Raw genomic sequence first — 27,734 nt, forward strand, 5'->3', positions numbered from 1 at the left:
TGCTAAAAAGAGGTATCAATGAGAAGGTTTTTGGAAGGCATAACTATGGCACCCTCTACTTTACCTGTCTGCTTATTTAGCAGAAGCTACATACATTCTGTATACCAGGGATAGACTAGCAAGTGCAGTCCAGATGTTTTGCACCACAGCTGCTGTAGTCCCTTGCCATTGGGCACATTCTGTGCAGATTTCCAAGATGCCAGCAATGCCCCTTTCTTGTTTAATAGTGTGAGAGAAAGGCAAACTCCTTCATGATTTCTTGAACGCACGAATGGATAAAGGACCTTTGAAACAGAAGGCATACATGAACAGCACAAGTGAATCAGCTTGATCATTAAATTAATTTAATCAGTTAATAACTTGTACTATCATTAATCTTAGTGTCTCTACATGCAGCAGTATATTAATCCAGGAATATAACTACATGACCTCCCTCTCAATTATTCAGAATTTAATTTCCAAAATGAGAGGGGCCAGGACTGGAAATTGCAGCCTCTGGCCTTACAGCTCCACCCTCTAACCTTACATATATTGGTTACTGAGTAATGAGGGAGATGTTTCTTTTGTCTTCTCAAAGACAGAATATCATTTTTTATGTCAAAGAGCTGAGCCCCAACACTAAAAGCACAAGATCAGTTTAAAATGATAGTTATCTATACAGAATGCAGCACTAAGAAGGGTCTTTAATGTCTCTACTGAGATATGAATATAATCCCAAACAAGAGCCAAATTTCAGCTGTAGGTGTCCCTGGGATTACTTACTGTAGGTAAAAAGTTCTTTCTTCCTGGAACTTTTCATCTCCAATCACCAGCTGAATTTTAGCCATGGCATGCATATAGTCCAAGAATATTTTTGTTTTTTGTTTTTTTTCCATGGCTTTCTGGATGATGTCTCCATCTCGTCCCCAGGCCATACTTGAGGCAGCTTAAAGTTATCCTTAGCAGTTCCAATATTAAAAAAAATAAAATAAATAAATAGTGACCCTTTAAATTCTATTATTTCCCACTTCTTTTATTTCATCTGAATATGGTAATGACAAAATCTGTCTTCCCCGTGCTAGGTTGGAACACAGTTCAACCATTATGGGGTTTGTGACCCATCATTTCTAGAGGGGTCCAGCTTGGGAACAGTACTCCAAAAATTCATATTTGTCCATTCAGCAACCACCTTTGATGAACCTAACTGAAGGTTTCAAATGCCTGAAACACTTCATGTCATATCAAAGCAATATATGTAAAAGACTGGAAATTTACAATCCCTTAAGCTGTTAAAATATTACCAGAGAGTTAAGACAGACCTTTTCAGTAGAGGTCTTATTATTTTTTCCTGTGGTGGTAGTGGGGAAACACTTCCCAGTACAAGGAAATATTGATAACCTCCCTTAACCAGAAGGCAAACATCATATAAAATGAGTACCATGAAAGGTGGTCTTCCAATTTCAACTCTTCTGAAACTCAAACTTAGCTTGGCCAATTTGACTTTGAGCTGGGTAGGTACATATGTGGGTGTGTAAATGCAGCTTGTGATTCACACAGTGGACAATTAAAAGTCATAATCTGCACTTATTTTTACATATTCTGCATCATTGGATAAATAAAACAAATAGTATTAGAGATGTTCAAAAGGCCCTCTTTATGATCCTCCATGGCCCCTTTGATCTGGGCTCTGAGTAGATTGATCCAGTCTTTTCAGGACCTCAAAATGGCAAGCATTAGAGGACTTATTGGGGAAAACCAGAAAAATTAGATTACAGGTTGACACACACTTAAATCTTAATAAGTCTTAAACTGTAGCAGCACAGGCAACAAGTCCTGATGAGGTGACCAAGACTACAACTTGTAAGACTATCTAGGATTAATGTGAGAGTGTAAATTCTGATGTGCTAGAGAGGGTTCTGTGACATCATTTCTGACACCTGTAGTCTGGAACACTGCCCTTCATGGTTGGTGAAAGTTTTTAAGGAAGTGATTAGTGGTTGGGTTAGGGTAGTGGTAAATGCATCATTGGGACAGATGATGCTACTGTACAGTATGTCTTGAAGAAGGCAGTGGTATGCCCCCTCCTTAAGAAACCATCTCTTGATCCAAAAAATCTGGATAATGTTTGAGCAGTGCTCAGTTTTCCCTTTTTCAGGAAGGTTGTTGAGAAGACGGTAGGGCTGCAGTTGCAGATTGCCCTAGAAGAAACAGTATTGCATGGTCATTCCTCCTGGTATTGCATGGTCATTCAATGGCCTTCAATACATCAATCATGGCTTTTTTTTAACTACTTCCAAGGGTTGGGAAGGGGGGAGGCACTGTTTTGTAGTAGCTACTCCTTCCTAAAGGGGCAGTTCCAATCAGTGATGAAGAGAGAGCACCACTGCAAGGTGTTGCTATCACAGTTTGGACCTTAAGTACTTGTTAAGGCTGAAATTGTCCAACATGGAATCAGAAATCACTAACTGGAATTTAAATAAAGTGATTTTTCTTTATTAAAATGCAATTGCCTAAGATACACACACACACACGCATGCACACACACACACACACACACACACACCCCAACCCCCTGCAACTATACAACTGTACAGTTCAGCTTCCCAGGCAAAATACAGGATGAAGGGAAGATCCAAGGCAGCCGCTTGACAAAAGTAGATCTTCAAAATCCAGTTTGCTCTACAGCTGCTTTATAGTATATGTACTATACAGTAACAGTTCTATGATATTTGAAATTCTTGTTTCCTCTGGAGGTGGAAAGAAGGTCTAATTTCTGTCAATTTTCCAAATATTGGAAGTAAATTGATAAGACATGTGCTGACCTTCAGATATCTGAAGTATCATCTAGATGAGAAATTGTTTAGATCTGGACTCTCCTACTTTGTTCAACCATGCTTAATTGCTAGCTGGAATTGAACTTGTTTAGCCAGCTTTAATCTTTAACTCTGGCACAGTTACATCACTGAAGGGTTCAACACTTTCTCCACTCCTATTTACCATCTACCTGAAGCTGCTGGATAATGTCATTCATCAGCATGGGATCAGCTATCAAAGGTATGCAGGTGATATCAACATTACAATTTCATCTTGGATCAAACCATTAATGCCACTAAGGTGGTGTCCTGATGTCTGGAGGCTGTTAGGGTCTGCAAGTGGAAGAAGAGGCTTGGGCTGATGAACAGGGGACAGATGTGGTTAGGAGGGCCTTCTCCTCACAACTGCATCTTGGGTCCAAATATTACCTTTACTGGAGCAAGAGGCCTTCCTCTCAATCCTTCATGCCTTGGTCACCTTTCATTTTGATGCTTTACATCCTACTGGAGTTCAGGAAAGCCATTAAAACCTAGCTGTTCCAGCAGACTTTGTGGGTTAAGATGTCACAATGGCCCCCTGCAGTGAGGTAGTCTCTTTAATTGTCATTTGTGTGTAAGTTCTCATTTTTTAAAAATTGTAATTATGGTTTATTGTTTTACCTGAATAACTGAATTTGAGTATGCACGCTTATCAGAGCTGATAGCAATTGATGTGGCATATAAGTCCAGTAAAGAAATGAAATGCTACCACTAAATTATCTTGGGTCAAAGTCTACAAATAAGGACATTCATATCTCTATTTATATCAGGTCAAAAATGAGTGGACTTGGTGGAGTCTCTTTTCAGTAGTGCTACACAATTTGCTACCTGCTAAGCCAAATGCAGTGTAGAGAGCCACCGAAATGACCTTGTAGAAAAACCAGAACATATCTGAAGCCTAGGAAGTGAGGAAAGTATTAAAAAATAAATTCAGAATGATTCTGCCTTAACTCCCTGGGATATAAGAGGGAGGGAAGGGAATACACAGACTTTCAAGACGTTCTTATTATAGCCTATATCAATAAAGTATAGTTCCAGTCAAACTTGGGGAATATGTTTCCTGACCTGGACTACCTAAGAAGGGCTGACATGTGTCATACAGTCTCTAATGGTATTAGCAATCTATCACTGATTGAAGTCACATTAATATCTGGCTAATGTGCAAGATTTATAAGAGGAACGAATCCAGTTAGGTATGTCATCAAATATTGAACCATTGGATCAAATGTTTAACTCTTCAGTGTAGTGACTTGAAATATGGCCAATAGAATAAGCAATACCTAGATGGTATTAGAGTATTTTCAATTGCTGTTTTATTTCTTGTCCACAAAATGGAAACTTTCATACAGAATCATCCTTTTATGATGGACATATTGTAGAGCAATCTATCAGGAAAGGAGTTTATCTCATGCTGGATTACCTCCTGTTTGGGGACCATGGTGGCAATAAGAGAATTATCAGATTCCAGAGAGGCACTTATCCCTTGCAGGTGAGTCACCATTTGTAAGGGTATACTTTTAAATGTGCTTATTCTTTCTCTCTGGGAGTATGTAGCTTCTTCAAGAACAGAAGCAAGAAAAAAACTGCAGCATTTTTGTGCATCTCTTGGTTGTTGCTAAAGAAACTGTATGCTGCCAAATTGGGTGGAGAGACAGCATGGCTGGGCTGTGTGAAAATAAGCAACTGAAGACTGTATAAATTAATTAATTTATACTTTTTGAAAACCTTTCATGTCCAAATGGATTTCATAACTCAATATATTAGTGTTGTCTTAACACACAACTCTGTCTTGTGTGAAGTAAAACAAACAATCAAACAAACAAACAAAACATGGAAAGGAGGAGAAAACCCCCGCATCATTGTTACTTTCAACCATGGAAACAAGAAAGTAACCTATTTGATCTTAATTGGGCCAGTATTCTGAGTTGCCAAGCAAAATATTACCATATGACTTTGATGTCATAATTGCCTGTGGTTTCTATGCGAGATTCTAGAACACTGTGTGTAGTGTTTACAAAATAGGACAATCTGTAGCAGAGACTAGGTTAAAGTCTCTTGCTTAGTGGGGATTAATATTAGAATATTTTTATGTACCTGATGTTGGGTGGTTTGAGGAATAGTTCCAAGGAAAAAAGTAGGATATATTTAGTACTGATCAAATGATTTTTGTTAGTAAAACATACTAATGATAAAGTTGCTGTTTCTCTTATATTTTAGCTCTTTTTAGAAAAGTTATAGGGTGGTGGAATAGTCCATCTGTGAACTCTTACTTGTCTACATGATCCAATGCTTTCATCAAAATGGAGAAAATAGTGTTGCACCATCCTGCTACAAGCTTCATCTCCTTTCGGCATGCCTTGTGATGTCACACGCACATATGAAAGGGGTGGAGCTTGTGGTATAATGCTGGTTTGTCATTTGCCTGATCCCTCCAGTGGTGCAGCATCACAGCGACACCACACAAACTCTATCCCTTTTATACTTGTGTCATGGCCTTGCATGAACTTCCAAAAGAGATGGCACTTTCATTGGATCAGCAAAATGCTCCTTTTGTTACTTTGATGGAAACGGTATTTTGGAATGGAATGAAAAAAACCTACAGACCAGGTATTTTCCTAATGCCCAGTATATGAAAAGAGAAAAATCTCACTGGCTTTTCCTGTTAACTTTCAGCCAATCATTTACCTGGTATTGATTTTCTTTTTCTTTCTATCTTCCCTAGTGCAGGTCATTAAAAGAAGAAATGAATTAAATCATTCAACTGTTGAAGGAGCTATGAGAGGAGGTAGGGCTAGTGTATCCATGAGATAGACTGATCTTCTGATAGACTGATCTTAGCTGAGATGGACTGGAGTTGATGCCTGTGCAATACACTTCCTCCTGGTTTATTTTGGTTTCAAGAGAGGTTTAAATTCTCCTCTCTCTACTTATCAGTTTCACCCACATTCAGGAGTATCACTCCCCCTTAGAATCTCTCATTCTGTCTGAAAATCTGTAATGCTCTGCCAAGTTTTTGGTCCCCATAGTAACTAGCTTTCTTTCACCTCTTCTGTTTAAGTTTCAGCTTTCTGACCTGAACATCTGAACCCTTTGGCAAGATCAATTTCTAAATGGGGGTGGGGGGTGGGGGGGTGGGGAAGGTACACAGAAGGCAGCTGATAGACCCACTGCACTGTTAGTGCATAAATACTTTGTAGCTGTAAAATATCTTATGTCATTTTTAATGTCCTGCCTGACTAATAGGAGTGTTGTGGAAACACTCTTTAGAGTGTCTTTCAATCATAACACAACTATCATTATTATCATGACCATTATAGTTACTACCCCTATTATACACTGTGTTATCACTATATGAATCTCAGTGTCTGTGGAGAAAGGTTGTAGACACTCATTCTGTAGTGTTGGTGATCGATGCAGAGTGTAGCTGTAGACAAGGTAACTGAGATAAGAGTCAGTTTCTTTGGGCTGAAGAGCGAGTATTCCTAGCAGCGTCTCATGACTAATGGAGCGTATGTCACTATACTTAGTAACTTGCTCTGAATGAGAAAAGGGATGAAATGCTCCAAGCTGCCAACCCAGAATGGCAATCTAGACACCAAACATAGTGATGTCATCTCACCTCCTTCAATTCTTTCTCCCACTCAGCAGTTTCGGAGAGATCTTTCTATAAGATTTCTGTGTAAGATTTTTTTTTTTTAAACTTTTACTTAGCTTTAAAACCGTGGCAAGTATCAGGTACACTGGTCATAAGGTACACTGGCAAAATAGTTGGAATGCTTTCATTTGGAATCCCACTTGGCAATCATAATTTGTGCATTTTTTGCTTTCTGCATGGACTCTGTGAGAGTTTGGACAATAATTGGAAAATACTCTGCTGACGTTCCTAATCGTTAGATGGCGAAGGGCACCATGGTCCCTTCAGAGGAAGATACATGCAGGTAATTTCTATAGGAGATGATGGTCCTTAACACATCCTGGACTCAGATTTTTTAGGGAAGCAGTGGACCTACTTGGGTACTGAATCCAAATGTAAAATACTGAAGAAGGCCCAATTTTATGTTTTATGACTCTGCTCTGAACCTGTTGCAATTCCCAAGCGCTTGTCAAAATTTCTGTAAATTATGTCCCTTTCTCATTCTCTTCACTAGATAATGTGAAGCGACTATAACCTTACCTTTCTAAACATTCATTGGCTTTTGCTCTGAAAAAGATCTGATACAGCTATGAGACAATGTTTGGGATGATCTTTTATCCCCTGTCCATTCCCACTTATGTGGATCCTTGCCTTTGATTAATGCTGTAATTCCATTTTTTGTCTCCTTTCACTGCTTCTTTTTTAACAGTTCTTTTGAACCATCTGGCTGGGCTATTTTTCTTTCATCTTACTAGGGGTAAATGTATTTTAAGATATCTGTTGAAAACAACATATGACAATTTATTATACGTATTATATAGAGAGCTGTGCAGAAATCAAGAGATCTAGTACTGAAGTTGAAACCTGTGACATCAAAGTAAGGCATTTTGCCTTGACTTGCAAGTTTTCTGGGGACACCATGGGGACTATAATGGGAGAAGAGCTGGCCTTTAAATGTCTCTACCATCTAAGTAATCACTTCTGCTGGAAAGTGCTGATATTAAGATATTTCCTGACTGGAAGATCCTATGGCACATAAGGGACCCTGGTAGATAATGCCCACCAAGGCCTGATCAGGATATAAATTCTTTACTTGACCCTTTCAGACAGAGATGAACCACCAAACAAGGCAGGAAGTTGACATCCAGTGTGGCTAGGTAATACTTTATTTATTAATTAAATTTATAGGCTACCCAACTCTATCCTAACTCTGGGCAATGTACAATATAAGATGATTACAAATGGAATAATGGAAAGATCTGGTAAAATAAATGTCTGGAAAAGGAACATCAACACTCCAAAACAAACCCCCCACAAAGGGTCTATCAACTACTCAGTCTCAAGGTCTGGGGGAAGAGCCAGGTTTTAACTTGTTTAAATAGGGTCTGGGTGGGAGGCCATATGATTCTCTTGGGCTGGCATTATGTAAGAAAGAAGAAGCAAATCCGAAGCAAATAATCTCAGGTTATTGTTTAGTGTGTGTTCAGTCCTTTATGTCTGATTACCCTCAGGTACATGCAGTTATCTGGCTGAGTCAGAGGCATGATCAGAACTTAATTTATACGTATTTCTAGGTTGGCACAACCTGATTGTTAGGAACTTTTCATATACAGGTAAAAATGCAGATGTTCCCTGAGAATAAAAGCCATAGGAGTAGTCACCAAGTAGTAGCTACAAATCCAGTCTCTGCCAACCCTCATGGATTGGTATCTGCTATTTCTCCTCAACTCATTCCCTTAGAAATTGTTTTCGGTTCTACTTTAGGCCACTTCCAGCTTTCTTTTTCTTCATCTCTCTCCAAAAGCTAAGCAATTTTTAAACTTGCTGCTCTCTTTTCCTTAACTCTCTCCAAAGTACTCAATCGCACACAGATAGTTTTCTAGTCAATCTCCCTTACAAATACCCACTTTATTTCTGCTGTGTCTTGCCTCCCTATCTAGGCTGCAGAAATCCAGGCAACCACTAGATGGCAGAAAAGTGTAACAGCTGTTTATGTCTCTATGCTGGCATCTAATGGACAGCCAGATTTTGGAAGTCCATATTTTCATGTTTATTGGTACTTAATTAGAGCTACCCTATCTGAACTGCAAAACTCCAGATGACCATTAGATGTTAGAGTTTATTTTTTGCCCCATAATTCCCCATAATTTTTCATCTCAGATACAGCTGTCCTAATGTTGCCCATGACTCTAAATCCTCTAATCTAGTGATAGTCTCAGTTTCATGTGTACTTCTAATTCTCCTGATGAATGTTTTCAACTTGATCTACTTTATTAAACAAACTACTGCTTTTCAAAGCTTTGTCTGTGGCCTTTTGCAGTGTGAGACTTTCCTTAAGCACACAAGATCCTGCAGGCATATATTTGATTAACATATATGTAATGCAGATGGGTGAATGTAAATAAGTCTACTTTATTACACAATAAACCAGAAGCTAAACACCCTGCTGATTTGCACAAAACGCTAAGTAAAATTTGGATGGTTAGTTCAGTGTATCACACAAAACCTGCCATTGTTGAACAGTCATAGAAGCTGTAATCTTTAAGAGCCATAGTAAAGTTGACCCCAACGAGTAAACAAGGCATTTAATTTAACCAAATCAACACGCTTGCAATAATTTCATTTAACAAATTTATTATGTATATAATGAAAAACTTCCTTAAAATTAATGCTTTGAGTCTTCTGTCTGACTTCTGAGGGAGACTGTAGCCCTCTACCTGAAGAAGAGCAATGGTGTCAAAGCAACTGTTAAGAAAATACACCTTATTTTAATTTTTTATTATTTATTATTAAATTTATCTCTGCCTATCTCCCCGATGGGGGACTCTTGGCGGCTCACATAATCCATTAAAACAATAAATATATATAAAATTACAAAAAACATAAAAACTATACCAAGCATTACCAAAAAAGAAAAAGTCCAAGAGGTTGATGGTTTCCAGAGCTGCAGACGAAAGGCTTCTAGGGGACTAGCCAACCCCACACTTGATGTTTTCCCTCCTCACCCGAGGCCAAGCGGCAGAGCCAGGTCTTCAAATCCCTCTGGAAGGCCAGGAGTGAAGGAGCCAATCTCAACTCTGGGGGCAGGATACTCCAAAGGGTGGGGGCCATGTCTGAGAAGGCCCACCTTCTGGACCCCACTCATTGGAGCTCTTTTACCAAAGGGGTCGGAAGCATGCCTTCTCTGTGTGCTTGGGTGGGATGGGTTGAAGTCATGGGGAAGAGGCGGTCCCTTAGATAACCTGTCCCATGCCATGTAGGGCTTTAAAGGTGATAACCAACACCTTGAATTGGACCCAGAAGCAAACTGGTACCCAATGCAGCTTGCGGAACAACGGTGTTATGTAGGCCCTTCTTAGTGCTCCAAAAATAGTCCGCATGGCCGCATTCTGGACCAGCTATAGCTTCTGGATATTCTTCAAGGGTAGCCCCATGTAGAGCGCATTGCAGTAGTCATTTATTACAGAAATTAATGAGATTAAGGATTGTGGAAAATAACTACACAGCCATTGCTTTAAGGCAGTGTTGTCCAAACTTGGCCACTTTAAGATGAGTGGACTTCAACTCCCAGAATTCCCCAGCCAGCCATTCTGGGAGTTGAAGTCCACTCATCTTAAAGTGGCCAAGTTTGGACAACACTGCTTTAAGGATTAAGAGCAGGAGCCATTGTTTCAAGGTGGTGAAGGATGTGCAGAGCCTTAGAAATCTTGTCAGCTCCTTCACTGGTTTTAAAAAGATTATTTTGGTATTGAGAGGACCAGTGCCTTTCTTTAATGCACATGGTGGCTAAATGATTTCTTACAGCAGTTTTTAAGCTTTTAAAGAAGCTTAGCTGGCTAACAGCAGGCATGATAAACCTGCAATAGCCCAGGCTCCTGTTTACAAGCTGGGATGTTTGAAGTTGTTTTCTACTGCAAGAAATCACAGAGTGACCTAAGTATAACCTCCTAATCCATCTGTGGATTCTTTGGGGTGGTAGCATCGAACAGTAGTCTGGACAGCATTTAGGGTTAATGAAATAAGAGTCCCGTCCATTACGTAAGAGGTGCCTAGACCTCGTATCAGTCTAACATTATCATGCTGAAGCATTTCTGGCTTATTATAGTAACTTGGTATAATGTTTTGTGGAGTCCTTGGGGTTCTCTGAGCTTGGTTGTTTTCTTGCAGACATTTCATTACCTGGCAAAGTAACATCTTCAGTGCTAGAAGGGAGTGGGGTTTGCTCTCTGTTTATATACAGCAGCTTGCCCTGTCAGTTTTGGGGGGAGGGTGTTGTTTTCTTCTTGGTAATTCCTTGATTACGCTATTGTTTACTGCTTGATTGTCTGAGTTGGTAGTTCTTTAATTAGGGTATTGTTTACTGCTTGATTGTTTGACTGGTGTTGATGCTGCTGTTAATCCCTGGGTGTTAATTGCTGGCATTGCTTGCTGGTGTTGATTAATCCCTGCTTAGCTGGGTGTTGATTATCTGGGTGTTAATTTGGCAACCAAATTTATGTTTTGCCTTTGACAGAATTGTCAGCAAATATCCTTTTTCACAATGGCCTTGCCTTGAAGTTAGGGAAGGTGGATATGGTGAACATTTATCAGGATGTTTGTGCTTTATGGACATTACCTATTTTGCAGATTATTCCAGGGAGATTGAATTTTAATGGGAGTTAAGTTAGAAACCAGGAGGCTGGGAGTTCTAGTCATGCCTTAGGCACAAAGCCAGCTGGGTGACCTTGGGCCAGTCACTCTCTCTCAGCCCTAGGAAGGAGGCAATGGCAAAGCACTTCTGAAAGCTTGCCAAAAAAACCCTGCAGGCAATCACCATGAGTCAAGACTGACTCAAAGGCATCAGGAAGAAAAAAAACAACCACCATTATCAGGTCAATATATATTTCTAGCAACATAGTCAACTTTGTGCTATCACCTGTTCAATACATCAATTGCTAGTAGAGGACTTTGTCAATGGAATGCTTTGATCTTAATACAAACATTTGATTTATGTGTCTTCGTGTGTGGAGGGATGCATATATCAATTATTTCTGCTCAAACAACCAAAATAAACAGTTGTTTGCTCTTTGTATAGAGCTGTGTGGTCATGAATGAAAACATATACAAACTGTAAGGTTTGCCCCGTTCGACAGAGAAACTCCCGTGACACGTGTGGTTCACAAAAGAGGTTTACTCATGCGTAACGTAGCAGTCACAAGCAAAGCCGGGACTGGCTTGGTACATTTACATTACTCCTTTATAGTTGTCTCAATCCCCCCGCGGGCCCCGTTGCTAGGTTACACATTACAAATTAGATTGCAGATTGCCCCCTGTAATCCCCCGCTTCTACTGGAATGGCAGGTTCAGCCCAGTTCTCTGTTTCTTTGATTGTTGTTGCCTATGGCGTGGTCGTTGCCTTCGTTGGGGCTTCTGTCGCGTGCACAGCTGGGAGCATCCCCTCGCGCGCTGATCTCTTCCTCAATTCCGTGGCTCTCTCCTTTGTCTATAGCGCCCGCGGCCCTCTGGCTTAACACAAGGCATCCGCTCCAGATTAGTGAAGTGGCGGCAGGTGGCCCATTCATTAGCGTGGGGTTTCGCATTTCCTCTTTCTGCGCTAGCGCTCCAGCAGTGAAATTGACTAAAGCGCGGCTGGGCAAGTTCCTAGGCGTGCAGTGCCAGCTGAACCTGACACAAACTACTGCTTATTAAACTAGCCAACATAAGAGATTTAAGCGTGAAACACCCACATTTAAACAATTAAAAAAGGAAGTAAGAGTTGATCTTTTTTAAAGTCAGCATCTGGGGTTGAAAAGTATGTTATTGAGCAAGGGAATGCAGAAGTATTTATATAAAGCATATTTCTCCAGGCTGGCTCTGTTCAGATGCATTAGGGTTTGTACTCCAAGAATTCTCAGTTATCACGTCCAAAGTTGGGGAAGTTTAATGTGAAAGATTGTAATATAAGGTTCTCAAAACTCGGTGGCTTACATTAATGGCTAGCTGTTTTTTCTGCAGTCAAAGCCTCATATTTCTCTGTTGTTCAATTCATCTCTCCCAACTCACTGATAGTTAATAACCTTTGTCCAATATATAAAATAAAATTCAATGTTGAATGAGAATATTGAACTGGGTATACCTGAGAAAGGTTATGTAGCTAATTGCCTATTGATAATTTCTGTTTTTAGACTTCTGGTATGGAAACTACTGTTGGACTTTGCCAGAAGATTAATATTTTCAGCACTAAGATTTTGCAGTTGGCTGAAACGCTGTGCTTAAAATGAGAAAAAAAGAAGTTCCTTTGAATCAACTGTTAAAATATGAATATTGAAGGTTTCATGAATGACTTATCATATGGTTCAGTGGAATCACATGTTGATTTCATATCTTGCAGTTGCAGTGATAAGTCACCCAATATTTTTCTACTTTACAGAAATACATAATATTTTTCTTACCATGTTTTCCTTAAAGTTTCAAATCTTTATGGCTATAATGCCCTCTGTGTAGCACCAAGCTAGAAAATGAAGTGTGTAGTTCACTGAAATGTATTGCATCACCACTCTAGCACCTCCACAACCTTTATATGGGTCCAGATGTTTCATACGAAGTTTAAGATTAAATGTAAATAGTCCTAACTCAAGTGGGTCTTATACCCAACAAGTTAGTTTTGTCAGAAATGATTTAAATTTCAATAGACTGAACCTAACACTCTGATAAAATTGAATTATTCCTCTGCTGGTTTTACTTTTATATGGACCTGTACAAGTTTATAGACTACCCTTTATGATGAGCTGAGTTAAGAGATGGTTATCAGAACGGATGGATGTTAAACTGAAACAAAATATATTCAAGTTTGAAATAACTCTGACATGAAATTTAGCATTCATTCAATTTGTGGGACTATAGGAAAGTGTGGGCATATTAGAGGCCAACTTGTGGAAATACATTGTGAAGACAAATGCAAGATACAGTACATCTTATGACATCATATTACCAAATCTGATTTGCTGCATTTTGTTGTGATGTTACACATTATTCCCAGAATATGATAACAGAAAAGACTAAACTTGGTAGGAAAAAGAAAAGGCATCAAGGGAAAAGTGATGCTGAACACATAGCAGTTGACTTGAGAAACAATAGTGTTTAACCTTTGGAAATAAAGATAATTTTTTTCCCCCTTGGGAAAAAATTCTTTAGCTAAAGATAACTGGTTTCAATCTGTGGGAAGGAAATCTTCCTCTTCCTCTTCCTCACCGTACAATCTTTTCCCCACCATGCTATCTTCCTGCCATACTGTCTTCCTGCCTCAATCAGGGCAAAAGGTTAAACATTACAATTAGAATGGGCTCAACACTTTAAATGATTAAAATGTAGCAGGAGGTGCTGATCTATTTGGGTGGACATTCCTTCCTGGCTGAACTTAGCTGGAAGAGCTCTTTAATGAAATAACAAAAGAATCTTTCCCTGAGGAGATTATCAGCTCAATCAGCAATGCTAAACAAGCTGAAACCAGGACTTAGCAGGGTGCCTGACCGCAGAGTGCTCCCCCTCAGGATGCCAGGGAAGTGCACTTTCTTGGAATTCCTAGAGGAGGGCGGGCACACTTTTGCACACTTTTGAAGAGCAAAAGCAAGTTTCTCTGTATAAAGGGCACTCAGGAAGACAAAGGGAGTACAGATAAGTTGCGATTAGTGTGAGATCAAATAGTGCAAAATTCAGTTTTGTATAATTTATAATTTATAAATTGATATCAGGTTGCGTTTAATACGAGCCAAAATTCAGTTAGTGTAAGGCATGTGCAGTTGAGGCTAGCATGTGAGCAGTTGCTGTTGGGGTTTTAAACACTAGTGATCAGTTGTGCAAAATGGAGAAAAGGAAGGTTCAGTTCGAGGAAAGCTCAAAAGAGAAGAGGCTCATTTTGAAGAGCTACAGTAGAACACAGGAGATGGCAGGTACACTTGGCATACTCTTTTACTATTATACAGTATTTCATTAATAAACACGTAAAAATTTATGTTAAAAATTGTATTGCTTATTTCTGTCAAGCTGGAACAATTACCCTATTTTCCTTAGAAATGTCACTTTGAATAGTACAAATTGGAATAATGTGACCATTTCATGGGATTCATTAATCGCACTAACTGAGACCTACCTGTAAGGAATCTTTAGTGATGTATAAGGAGAAACAATCTCAGGCTGTGATCCCTGATAGAACAACTGGCTTGTTACATGCGCCCCATTTTTTCCCTTTGTAATGTTGGAAGGCATGCATTTCAAGTGTTCTCTATCTTAATTATGTAGAAATGAATATTCCTGAGCTATGCGATGATTGTTCTCTCATATGAAAGGGGGGAGCCATCTGGTGGCTAGATTGTACTGAAGCAAAACCTGAAGAAGTCTGAAGGAAACATGAATGAATTGTTGTGTATCTGGTCCATGTGGATTTTGTCTACGTACATCTTTATGCCTAAGCCAACCTGCTACTGCATTCCATACTGATTAAAACATCTGCTTGAACTTGGATTTTAAATAATACAAAAATACTTATCATTTCCCCCCCAAATACTAAAGTTTCTCTTTAAGTATATTACTCATTTATTCATTTTTTTTTTCATGTGAAAGGTATATCAGAATATATTATGGAGAAGTCTAAAAATGGTAGGTCATTTTGGAATTTGCAGAGATTTAGTGCCTCATGCACTCTTAGATTGGATCTGGAGTCTATAAAATTACGACAGTCCATTGTGTGCAATTTTGAAATGTTAAAAGTTTAAATATTAATTAGAGATCTTATCTTGAAATGCCATTTTTCTTTGCCTATGGTGGAAACTAAGTTGCAACTTGAGATGTAAAAGTAATCAGTTACAGATTTCTTTGGGACTGAAGTTCTGCAACCCCCCAAAATGGAATTTACTGCTGCACAGATGGCAGCAATCAGTGTAATTCAGTTATTCAGTTTAATTCAGTGTCATTCTTTATTAGGAAGCGGTGCAAAGCCTCACATGCATTGGGAAAGGTTATGAAGAATCTTGTGTTTTCAAGGAAAAGATTAAATAATTTTTTTAATGTGATTAAATAAAAAAAAATTGCATAATGATACACTTGCATAAAAGGGTAGATTACGCAAAGATATCTTGAAAAAAAAAGTTATATATCAGGGATCCATATATAAAACCTGTATGGGCTTACTTGCATAACAGAAATAAAGTGAATATTGTGAAATGTGCATTAAAAAACTACACAGATTTTTAAAGACCTTTTATCTTAAAATGTATTACAGATAATAGTATCTGAAGGCTCTTGACCCTTTACAAACCAGATTTAGACATCCAAATGTACCTAGCTGCATTTTGGATCACCTTAGTTAGTTTGCATCTGAGAAGAACACTAAAAAACCATCAGTAATCTCCAAACGGTAACTGATGTGAACTATGTGGAATATTTCTTGTTTCAGAGTTATTAAGACCTTAATGCATTATAGAGTTCCTTTTATAGGAATATATTCACGGTTGTAAAAAATCAGTATAAAGATTTTGCTGTTTTTCCAAAATATTCCCCTGGAGGGCAGTAGAACTTCAAGTTCAACTTGAATTTGCCTTCTTCATTTCATTCATTTCCCCCCCTTTGTTTCAGATTAGGGTGGCCTCATAGTTTTTCATACGGATTTAAATTTACAACACTCAGAGCTGCATTTCTGCTGTTTTAGGGAAACAATATTTTAGTACTTTCATTAAACATATGTTGCTTGCTTATTTTACTTTGATATACAGTCTGGTATATTTCTCCTGTTATTACAAATAAGAGTAAATTTATATTAAATGTATGAGTTAATAAACTTTACAATAAAGAATGGCAAAGCTCTTTTTATACATAGATCACATACACCCATAAAATGCAATCTTATGTATAGTTACCTGGGACTATTTCTCTCTGTAGAACTGAGTGCAGAAGTGGCAAGAATTGTTTCTACCTGTCCGATCTGGTCCGGCAGGATGGGCACGCTCCAGGTCCCATCAGCCAAGGAATGCTGGTTGGCGGGGCCCAGGAGGTGTGGCTATAGAACACTCTCCCTTCAGGGATCAGGATGGCCCCAACCCCCTGCTGGCCATTTGTAAGACTCTGAAGAACCTTCTCTATGACCAGGCCTGGGGCCCCGAGTGTGTGCAGGGACCCACTTCTTGATCATATTAGGGATTATGGGATATGATATTTTCTCAGCTGCTATGTATTTTAATTTTTGTATTATTGCAATTGTTTTACTTTGGTTTAATTTTGTTTGCTGCCAAGAGTTCACTTGTTGAGATGGGTGGCCATACAAATTGAAGAAATATGAATATTGAATAACAATAGAATAGAATAGAATAGAATAGAATAGAATAGAATAGAATAGAATAGAATAGAATAGAATAGACTGCCAATTGCCACGTGGGAGATCACAAAATACCCTTGCGTTGAAAGAGTTTTTAACAATGTTAAAAAGTGGGGGAGGGAGGGAGGGAGGGAGGGAGAGAGAGATGAATTAGCTGTTCAGTGCTGCTAAGACATGAGCCCTTAAGTTTCCCCATCCAAGTCCCTCTGGAAGTTTCAGTTGCAGATATAACCTTAGCATCTTAATCCCAGCATCTTCATTGCCCCCTAGCTTGCCTCAAAGTTGCCAGTCTGCCCCAGTTATTCCATTCTGTCAGCATAATTTCCTTTAGCTGCCTTTTCAGGCTTGTTCTTCTTAATTAGAATCTTTAGCATCACATCCATAAATACTTTAAATAATTTAAACCTATATTCAAGCCTCCCATAGGAGTCTTACAGGTTTCAAGTTTAATTACAAATCATTAGGTTTCAGGTTTGCATCAGTGCCAGTGAATACATGTAAGAACCAAAGGCATGTAGTGTAGTGAAGGTTGGAAATAGGTAGTTTCCGGAGGCAGCATCAAACACCAGAAGCAGGCAGTGTAGTCCATGCATTTTTCCCCGTGGTGGCTTTCAGCTGCTTGCCTCCCATCCATCAACCAGCTGGAAATTAAACTGGCTTAAGAAACCCTTTCTGGATTCATCCCCTTCTCCCCTTTTGGCTGAAGTGATGGCCAGCAGTTCTGTTCAGACTGAGGTTCACGTGGCCCCTGATTGGATGATTCCTTTGTTTCTTTACCCCGCCCATCCATGCTAGGAAACCAAGGATCACTTTTCTTTCCACATGCAGAACTTAACAGGACATTGATTCTTTTTGGAAGATGTGCTGCTGTTTATGAAATTCAAATATCAACATGCACATACTGTATATGCCAACACAACAACTAGCTTTAATTTTGGGGTGGGTGGGTGTTTTTTGCATGTCTCCATGCAATCCAAATATACTAGGAAAACAAATAATTTAGAAAAATGAATGCCAATGTAAAGAAGACTGCTTAAAACTAAAACAGCAGAATTTCTATATGGCTCACATTTACTATTCTCTTCCTGCTTTGTTGATATCAGCAATCCATTCCTTTCAGTTGGCTCCCCTGTTCTGGATATAGAGAGATGCCTTTTCTGTCAGGCTTCATTTCACCATCTTGATCCATCCAGGATTCTGCATAATCACTTGGGACTTTACCTTTAAAAGCTCAAACATTGGCATATCTTATTTTACTAGTCTGAAACGTCTTGTCTTCTCTGTTGCTACTTGGCCTGGAGGAGGCTGTTCCTCTGGAATCTCCTATTTCTTTATGGGTTTTTCTGGGGCTGCCTGTTTTTTCCTCTTTTCCCACCAGCAGATGATTCCCATGCACCGTACCACCTTCACGGTCTGAATCACTGCCAGATAAGCGTGAAGACACATGTTCCTTAGATTTAGGCAGTATTCCACTTAAATCCTTCTCCTTTGGTGGCTCCAATGTCTCTCTTCTTCTTGGTGAGTCCCAACACCACTCAGCTTCTTAACATCTGTTGCTGCTACTCTTAGACTAGTGCTTCAACAGAGTAGTAGGCATCATGTTTACCTCTCTTGTGGAGGGTCTCCAGTGTGAAACCTGGGAGAAGCAACACCTTCCTCTCCTCCTCTTCCTCTTCCTTCATCCCTGAGCTATCAACTGCACTGCTGTGTTGTTTCTAACCATTTCACCAGTGGACTGTTTCCTTGCTCTGGCTCCTTGGGGAAGTCAGATGGACCCTCTCTATGGAATATTTCTCTTGTAAATGAAAAACTCTTGTTTCTTTTGTAAATGAAAAACTATAGGCATTTATTTGCCTACAGCTTCTCTTAACATCACCTCTGCCTTCTTGCCAATGGCCCTAGTAATTATTCATGACTACTGTTTCCATTACATTTACTGTTTTTATTATTTGATATTTTATTGTATGATGTAAATATTTTAAGGTGTTTTGATAAAACTTTGAATGAAAAGTGGTCTTTAAATCCCATTCATAAATATATAATATTTGGTGTGTCCTGGTCCAGAAGAACTCATGGCATGTTTCATAGAAAAGAAGGTGAGATTTTCTGTCATCAGCCTTATATTTTGTTGTTGTACTGTGCAAATTATTTCAGTATGCCAAACTAGGAATTTTTCTTAGTATAAGAGGAGGTGATTTGTGTTTAAAAGTATCTGCCTTAAAAATATCTCCTTTTTTGAATATAGTTCTCTTACCTAGTTCGTTTCTGTGATGCGCTTTAATAAAAAACATTTTAAAAACTTGTATGAGGGAAAGGTAGATAGACTTGAGTTCTCATACATACATACAGGGAGAAAAAGGAGAACAGCTGAATGTAAAAATGTCTTGGTGAAAAGATAAAGGACTGAATGTCCAAAGAAAACAAAAGCTAATTGTCTACTACCTTTCCTACTTTCTCCTACCTTGTATATTAAGGGTGTTATAAATATTTATCTTTGTAATGACCACCTTATATATTTTTTATTCCCAAGTGTTTTTTTTAAAGTGCAATTGTACAACAAAACTACATTATACTAACTCAAAGAAAGTGAGAAAATATATTCAGAAAAACAGTATTCAGTGAAATATTAATATAGATTATGAAGGCAAATATCCCCTGCATTTAGCGGTCAGCCCTTTGAGGTAGGCCAGGTCATGAAACAGCCATGGCAGGGATTCCAGGAATGCTGTTTATAGCAGAATGTTGACAGTCTGTCAGAGTTTTTTTTCTGTGAGCAAAATCAAGGTGGAATTATTCTGCATTTTTTCTCACACTTTCCTCTTTCTCAGGACTTGAGACAAATCTTTCCTTGAAGTCCACTTTTAATGGCTTGCCCATGCCTTCCCCATTTACAAGGTTAGGCCTACGTACTGTACCTTCACAATAGTTCACTGCCTATGTGTTAAACTTTCATAAAGACTATGTCCCACATCTTGTGATTACTGGTACATCATGGTCTGATTCTCAATTCTATTTAATTATTGCCTTGACTGCTTCAAGTAACAATATTTGGAAATCTTTATGTTGCACTGACGGATATGGAAAACTGTCCAAGGAGAAGATGAACAGAGTGCTTGGTTAGTGATCTCTGAGAATACCTCGCTTCTCCAATATTGAAAATATTTGGAAAGCACATAGACTTCCAGTGAGTGCTATGGTGAGCTGACATCCTGCTGGTAGTGGGACCGCATTTATGGGGAAAATCACAGCTGGATGCTGGATCTGGACTGGCAAAATCTCTCCGAAGCAAGGAGAGATCATTGAGATAATCCATGAGACTCCAGACAGCTGCTCCTCATGAGTAGACTGCAGGAACTGTTGTTTTGCAGTTTGCTTATGAGTTGAGTGGCTGGGAATTGTGATCCCACCAAGTCCATACTCGTAACACAGCCTTTTAAGGACACAAAGCTCAACCAAGCCTTGTCTCTTAATCACTTTTTGCACTATTTTGTTTTATTATACTGGGAATATTAAGACCTTTCGGATTGGCAAAGTTTTACTGTATTCATCAGGTGAGCTGCCTTCTCCTTGGAGAAAGTTATTTTAAATGTGATTTTAAAAGTTCTGGAAATGTAAACAGCAAAAGGGTGCTTACAATATGAATTTTGGAAAGTTAGCAATGGATTAAGAGTCTAGATGGACTTGGAATGACAGTTTTGAATTAATTAGAAGAATTCTTCCTGTGGGAAATGGCAATTGTTTGGTTTCTTTTAAGAGGAAATATGAAAATGTGGCCTTGAAGGTTTGACACTAGAGGAAGCTAGAGGACAATAAATGTGCTTTGTTAACAAAGAAATAAAGAAAGGAGCAAACAACTTTAATAGATGTCTTTGAATATTGGTCTTTAAAATTACTTGATGTGATAGACAGATCGTGTGTCAATGAAGTTACAGAAGAAGATCAAACTACAATGGATAACTTTGAAATTAATAATTTTTTCTTACTGGAGTTACAAAAGAGGTCTGAAAGTCTTGAAGGCCTTTATGAGAAACGATTTAAAAAGGACAAACTTTACTTACTGGATGTACAAAAGAGGTCTGCTAAAATTTTGAAAGATTTTTGGGTTAAAGATGAACAGAAAGCAAGCTCTGGGACTATTTTGGAAGGGTTGAAGATTAAGATTGTTAAAAATTCAGGGAAGGAATACAGGCTTGGCTTATTCGGTCAAGGTTAAGACAGAAAATTAGTTATATCTGGTTTCCTTAATGGACTTTTGCTGATAAAGAACAAATGACAAGGCTTTTGGACTTGGTTTTTTAGTTAAGAGATGAGTTACGGGGTGAAGAGAATATATGTTGTATTAAGAGATGGTGACAAGCTATTAAAATTGTTTTTACTTGCTGGGATAAGGAGGAAATTACTTCTCTTTTTTCTTTTTCTTTTCTCCTTTTCTACACTTTTTTTTTGTATTTTTATTTTTTTATTACTATATTTTTTGTAGTTTGTATTAGTTTCTATTCATTCTATTTGTAATTCTTAATAAAATTATTTGGAAAAAAAATTGGAAAGCAGATCAAGACCCTTACAGATGCTGTTCTAGATCCTTCTCAAATAACATATATACATGCTAGTCTTGTTGGTTCCACAGAATAACAAATAGAAAAATAAAATGAAGGTGATAGCTAATTAAATGTTCAAAATTCTAGGTATTAGTTTTCAAGAGAGAGCCTGCTTTTCTTTAGCTGTAGGCTATGAGCTGGTAAAATGTAGTGTTTCTTTGTTTTAGTCAAAGGAGGAGACAAAATTAAATGGAACAAAGCTGGTTTATATATCCATTTGTAACAGTTGAATATCACAACCAAAGATGTGAGTACAACTGAAAAGCCATCAACACAAACAGAAAGGTGCTGTCTGTGTTTATATTTCTTGGGAAATATAAATTTCCCAAATACGGAATTAATTTTTTATTCTATACTGCAGTTAATGGGAGCCAATATGGTGTAGTAGTTAAGATGCTGGACTAAAACTGGAGAAACCCAAGCTCAAATCTATCCTTACCTTGATGGGTTAGTTATTCTCTTTCAGCCCAACGTATCTCTCATGGTAATTTGGGGGAAAAAATGGAGGAGGGAAAGCTATGTATGCTGTGCTGAGCTTCTGGAGAAAAAGTAGGATGTAATGACATGAAATGATTTTCCTTTTTTAAATTTAAATTTTAGAGATTATGGTGAAACCCAATATTGCATAAAAGGAAGGTCATTCATGCAATGGGCATTTCTACTCCATTCCTCCCAGAGGCCCTAAGATCCTTCAAAATCTACCATAGATAGTAACCCAACTATCTTTAGCATTAACTACTTATTATATCATCTACAGTATGTGGTATCACTCATATTTCCTCTTAAATTCCAGATTGGGACCACTGTGTACAGAGTGGAGAATTTTAAATGTTTCTCCCCCTTCCAGCCTCTTCATTCCCAAAATCCAATTTTGCTGGGTGGAATTTGAAAAAGAAAAAAAAAGTGCTGATCTTATTCCAAAATAAAAATAAATCAGGAGGATCAGCTTCCTGTCATATAATTGATGTAACATGCATTTAACTGATTGAGGTACAAAGACTCCCCCTATGTCTAAATCTTTACAGGCTTCAAAATTTATAGGGAACATTCCTTCAAGCATACCCAAGTAGAAATAGCTTCCAAGTACTACAGTATTCACTAAAATCTGTCAAGATTTTGCTTCCAAGATTTAACACCACAGTGTTTGGTGGAACAGATAAGACCTTTATTCAAATAGTTCTTAATTTTCAAAGCTTTGCTCAATGGTTACCTGGCAAGAGAGAGAGGGGGAGGGAGGGAGGGAGAGAGAGAATACAATGTACAGAATCAAGCAAAGTATATGAGATAAGAGTTTGCATAACTCTTCAGGCAGAATTTTTCATACCTGCCTTTAAAAAAAAAAGGAAGTGTATTTTCTGAGGTTCCTGCTGCTATTGCCTCAAAATGTCAGGAAACTGAATATGAAGAGGTTTCAAGAGACTTCACGCCACATGAAATAGGACAGCATGGGGTGAGTTTATCTTTCCTTCTGTTCTGCATAGACAACTGCTACCCAAATGCCCCCAGAGGTCATTCTTCCCAAAATGTTAACTTTGGGACTCATAGTTTCATGGGGAGTTTTTAGTGGGATAAGGGTAGTACACAATACACTTGGGAAACTATAGGGAAGCTACATGTATCCCAATTCCTTCTCTTCAGTTAATTGCTTTCATAGGAAAAAAAAAGTCTTTAAGCCTATTTTTTTCTCTTGAAAGGATTAACCAAGTACATAAGAAGAGCCATCGTGTATCAGACCAAAGACTTATCTAATCTAGTATGTTTCTCACAGTGTGAAATCTTATACTATTTAGAAATAGGGTGACAGTCTTGTCACTGTTCCTCCCCAATAACTGATATTCCAAAAAAAATTGCTTCTAATTCTAGAACTAACAATACACCCATGATTATGGCAGTAGATCTAGGGGCCCGTGGCCTGGCTACTAACTCTTTCATGACTCCAGCCACTGTTCTCTCCCAGTGAGCGAGGGATTCCATCTTGACTTTTTTTACCTCTTTGTGGGCATTTCTATCTGGCAGACTTGTACTATGTGCTTGTTACATAAATCCATGCTGCAGTGAAATACCCTGCATGGACAAATAACTCTAGGAACGAAGAAAAATGGAATAGAAAACCCATTTTTTTCTGAAAGATGATTATGTTTATATACTGATGTTTAGATCAATTTGTATTGGTATACGTTACTTATATATTACCACTGCTTAAAAGTCAAATGATAATTAATTCAGAATTTTGTAACAGGTGATGAATATTTATGATTGGTGACTGTGTGTGTGTGGACCAGTCTAAACTCTGCCTGGGTCCTATAGATTGTGCTGTACTGTCTGGACTCAGATAACTTAAGGACCACCAATGCCCACAGAGTCTACTTTGAATGCTTAGAGGGCAAAATTACCAGTTGAAGATCTATCTTCACAAGGCCTACACAATATGACAAAGTTTAAGAGGGACTTAAAACATTTCTTTTATTCCAGCTTTTAAGGTTTTTTAAAGCCAGATAATTTCAGCATATACAAATTTTTGTAAGCCAGCTAGAGCAGCTAATGGGAATCTATAGCATGCATAATTTAAATAAAATTGTCTGGCACATTTAATTTTCTGTCAGCTATTAAAAGATACACAGATCAACAATTACTGATTTAAATCTCAATAAATATATCTTCCTCAATAGATAAACAGTAATTCTAATCGATATTTTTTTAATGCAACTTTGCCAAATATGCTCTTTTTTTTTCTTATAAATCATTTCACTTGTATACTTGTTTATGTAACTTCCTCAATACTCACCATTTTGTAAGTAATTTTCAAGTCAATAAATTTGTTTAAGCAAATGCTAGTTGATTCCTTAAGTTTGTTCCTGTCCCTGCTACAACAGACTTCTGTTTGGATCATGCCATTTCACTTGAAAAAAAAATCACAATTTTTAATGTTCCTAATAATGGCAATTGTATATTTGCCTGAAATGCACAGAAGTGGTATCTTTAAAAGTCTGCTAAAGAAGAGATTTACCATTAAATGATAGGACTACTTTCCAAAATGAGGACAATACTGGTAGAGACATGTTTTACCAGTAATAAAGGCAAGGTCAGAATAAGTTCAGAATGCAACCCTCAGATATCAGATGAGTCCAGGTATGTCCAGATTTAGGCATAGGATTGCACTGGGATTGCAGCAGGAGGTAGGGGATGACTGAAAAGGGCAGAGTTTGCTACTTCTGCAGTCCAAAAACTGGGAGGAAGGAAGTGATTGGTTGACGGGAGTAGGCTAGTTGAGGTTAGTTAAGAAATGATAACTTAATAACATTGGTATAAAAGAAGACAGTGGAGTATCTTTCCCAAATATTTTGATGAATCTCTTCATTCAGTGGAGGAAATCATCTTTAATAATCTTTGTGACCCAAAGAAATATAAGATTGTTTGCACAATTACATGAAATGTCATGGATCAATAATTGTCCCAGTGATTATTTACTTTGGGCAATTTGACATCCAATATGGTGAAACTTTAAATCCATGGCAGTTGGTCAGAGTGCTATCAAAAGATGTGATGGGAGCTAATAACAGAAATTGAAAAGACTACCCAATGACACATTAGATTAGTATACAACACTGGAAAACACTAACTGCTGAAGAATGCATTCTGTACTCTTACAGGAACTCTTGGAACAAAGAAACGTTGATGGTTCATGGTTTGCTTCTTCTTCTTTTAAATCACCCCCACCAGTGAAGAAAGAAAAAAGAAGCATTGAAATTTGATATTGGTCTTATAATGTAAGCAGTCTTTATAGTATGTTTTCCTGTTCTTGAGAAGCAGGGTTAGAACTCTATCAAGCATCTGGCTCTCTTTGAACTACAAGTAAATATTGTTCTGTAAAGAGCCACAAGACCTTTGAGAGAATTATAGTTCTATTAGCAGTTGTAAATATGAGAATATCACATAATATGATAATAGTATATTGCTGTGTAATAGAAGTCATGGGTCTTTTAATAATCATTTTAATTACTCTTTTTGCTGTTGTTAAGGGATAAGATACTGATATACAGAGTTATTCTAATAATCAAATCATGAAGTGCTGAGTTTATGATTCAGCATGACCATGAATATAATGAGTGCTAGTCATCTAGTGGAAATCCTTCCATCTTTATAAGATAAACTGCAAAGAAAATTTGGCAGATTTATTATGGGTTCTTCCTTATGGCTATTTCCAACTTATGTGCTTTTCCAACAGTTTGTGAGGAGGCACAAATACACACATACACACAGAGCATACTTTGCAACGCCCTCATTGATGAACCCTTTTCTGCCTCAGCAATAGGGCCAGTGATAGGTGCTATCCTCACAAAGTGTAAAACAATTGGTGGATTCCCCTGGCATTACCTGCTTTTCCAGTGGGAAAAGCAACCACCAATCACTCAATCACTCTCCTTAAGAAAGGCAGCAAATTTAGAAAGATGGCTAGACCGTCTGTCAAAACCTGGCCCTGAATGAGTTGAACTGCAGGTACTGGTAGCATACTGTTGGAGAGTGAGTTCATTGTGCAACATGTAATAAAGGATCCAGACAGTACCATTTAAATGATATTTTATCCTATAAAGAGTAATTTAGACAGGTCAGGTTCAAAGCATACATATATACATACAAAAGGGTGTCATCACATGAATTAGGAAACAAACAAACAAACAGGGTTCTATCCCTTCATCTCTCTCTATATATTTCTAGCTCTATTAGCTTATGGGATATTTCACCCTAACTGTTACATATTCCTATGGGTTCTGCCTGAAAAAGCAGACTATGTTCTCCTGCTTTACTGGACAGTTCCCACTTCCTAATCTATGGAGGAGTGAAGGCCCAATAAAGCAAGCACTTCTGCTTTACTGGGAAGCATTGCTGTACAGATTAGGTGCAGTGCCTGATCTATGGGAGTTGATTGGCAGGTTTAAAACTTTTCTTTCCCCTGTTTCTCTTCCTGCCTTCTCATGCTGCTATTCTGAGCCCTAGAAGCCTGGTAGGGCTCTGAGGGGTAGCAAGAGAACGGGGGAATTAATTTCCTTTTCTTCTTTAACCTTATACAGTCTGCCAAATAATCCTCGCAGTCCCTCTAGCTTCTCTTTCTCCAGCATCTTCTTTTTCTTCTCCAGGAGAACTTTCGGCTTATTTTCATGCTATAGATGTCACTCTAAGGCTGCAGTATGAATGGCAATTGTTCAAAACTAGGTGAGCCAAATGAGGAGTGCTGCTTAGTTTTTGAAACTGGACATGAAAATGTCTGTAGTTAAAACATTTCCAGAAGATTCTTCAGAATATTCCTAAAGAAATGTTCCAGTAACTCTGTTGTTAGAGAATCAGACCAGCAGAATCCTAAGCATGTCTACTCAGAATAAATCTCAATGAGTTCAAAGAGACTTATTTGCTAGTGGATGTGCATAGAATTGCTTTGGAAACTGGAATCATGTGTTGGCGTCCTATCCAAGACCCACATGGCTATGCTTCTTTTGGATGGGCTGTTTGTTTTCATGTCATTGGGACTTTTCACTCAACAAGCCATTTTATTTTGAAAAGTCAGAGATTTGTCAGATTGCTTTAGTTCAATAAAATAGTCAGGAATCTCTGAATTCTCATTGTGTAGTAATGGATATGTTCCGTCCTGGACCGGCCTGAGAACCATAGAGTCCTTTCTACTTTTTATTCCAAACTCTTAATTGCACTTGAGCACAGATACTAGCTATCCTCCTTCTGAAAAATTTCATGCATGGTTGTATGTTAAGTGAAAACTAGCCTAAAGGCTCCTGAAGAGATTTCTCATTATGTTAAGAAGAAAAGACAAAAGAGTAAGGTTCAAGGGAAGTCTTATATTTAACCAGCATGTGCCACTGCAGAGCTGCTGATACATATGGAGCTGAAGTACATTGACATTTAGCAATGAAAAAAAAAAAAAGCATCACAATTAATGTTAAGCCTGCAAAAATAAAAACAAAGGGAGGGGTGAGGAAGCATCCACATATTGGAGTTTGTACTAATGCGTATTTAGAGACATTCTTCAAACCCAGATAAACCATTTCAGAAAAGCAAGCATCCAAAATATATTTTGCATAAAATGGCTTTTCAAAATCTAAACAGAAATGGTTGAATAGCAATGGCACAAGGACTTTTAGCAGTTCTTCCAATGAAATGTATGATTGTAGACCCATGCAAACCTTTGCATCACAATTTTCTCTTTCCGTTTTCCTGGGTGTTAACTTTTCTTGGGAAGGAATCTCAGCATGGTGAATCTATTTTACTAGATTTGAAACCAATTTCAATTTAGAAAGAGCCCTGGGTTGAATAAACTC

This window comes from Python bivittatus, unplaced genomic scaffold (assembly GCF_059951505.1).
Source record: "Python bivittatus isolate LINGU-HERP-01145 unplaced genomic scaffold, Pbiv_v1 ctg000840_np1212, whole genome shotgun sequence".
NCBI lineage: Eukaryota > Metazoa > Chordata > Lepidosauria > Squamata > Pythonidae > Python > Python bivittatus.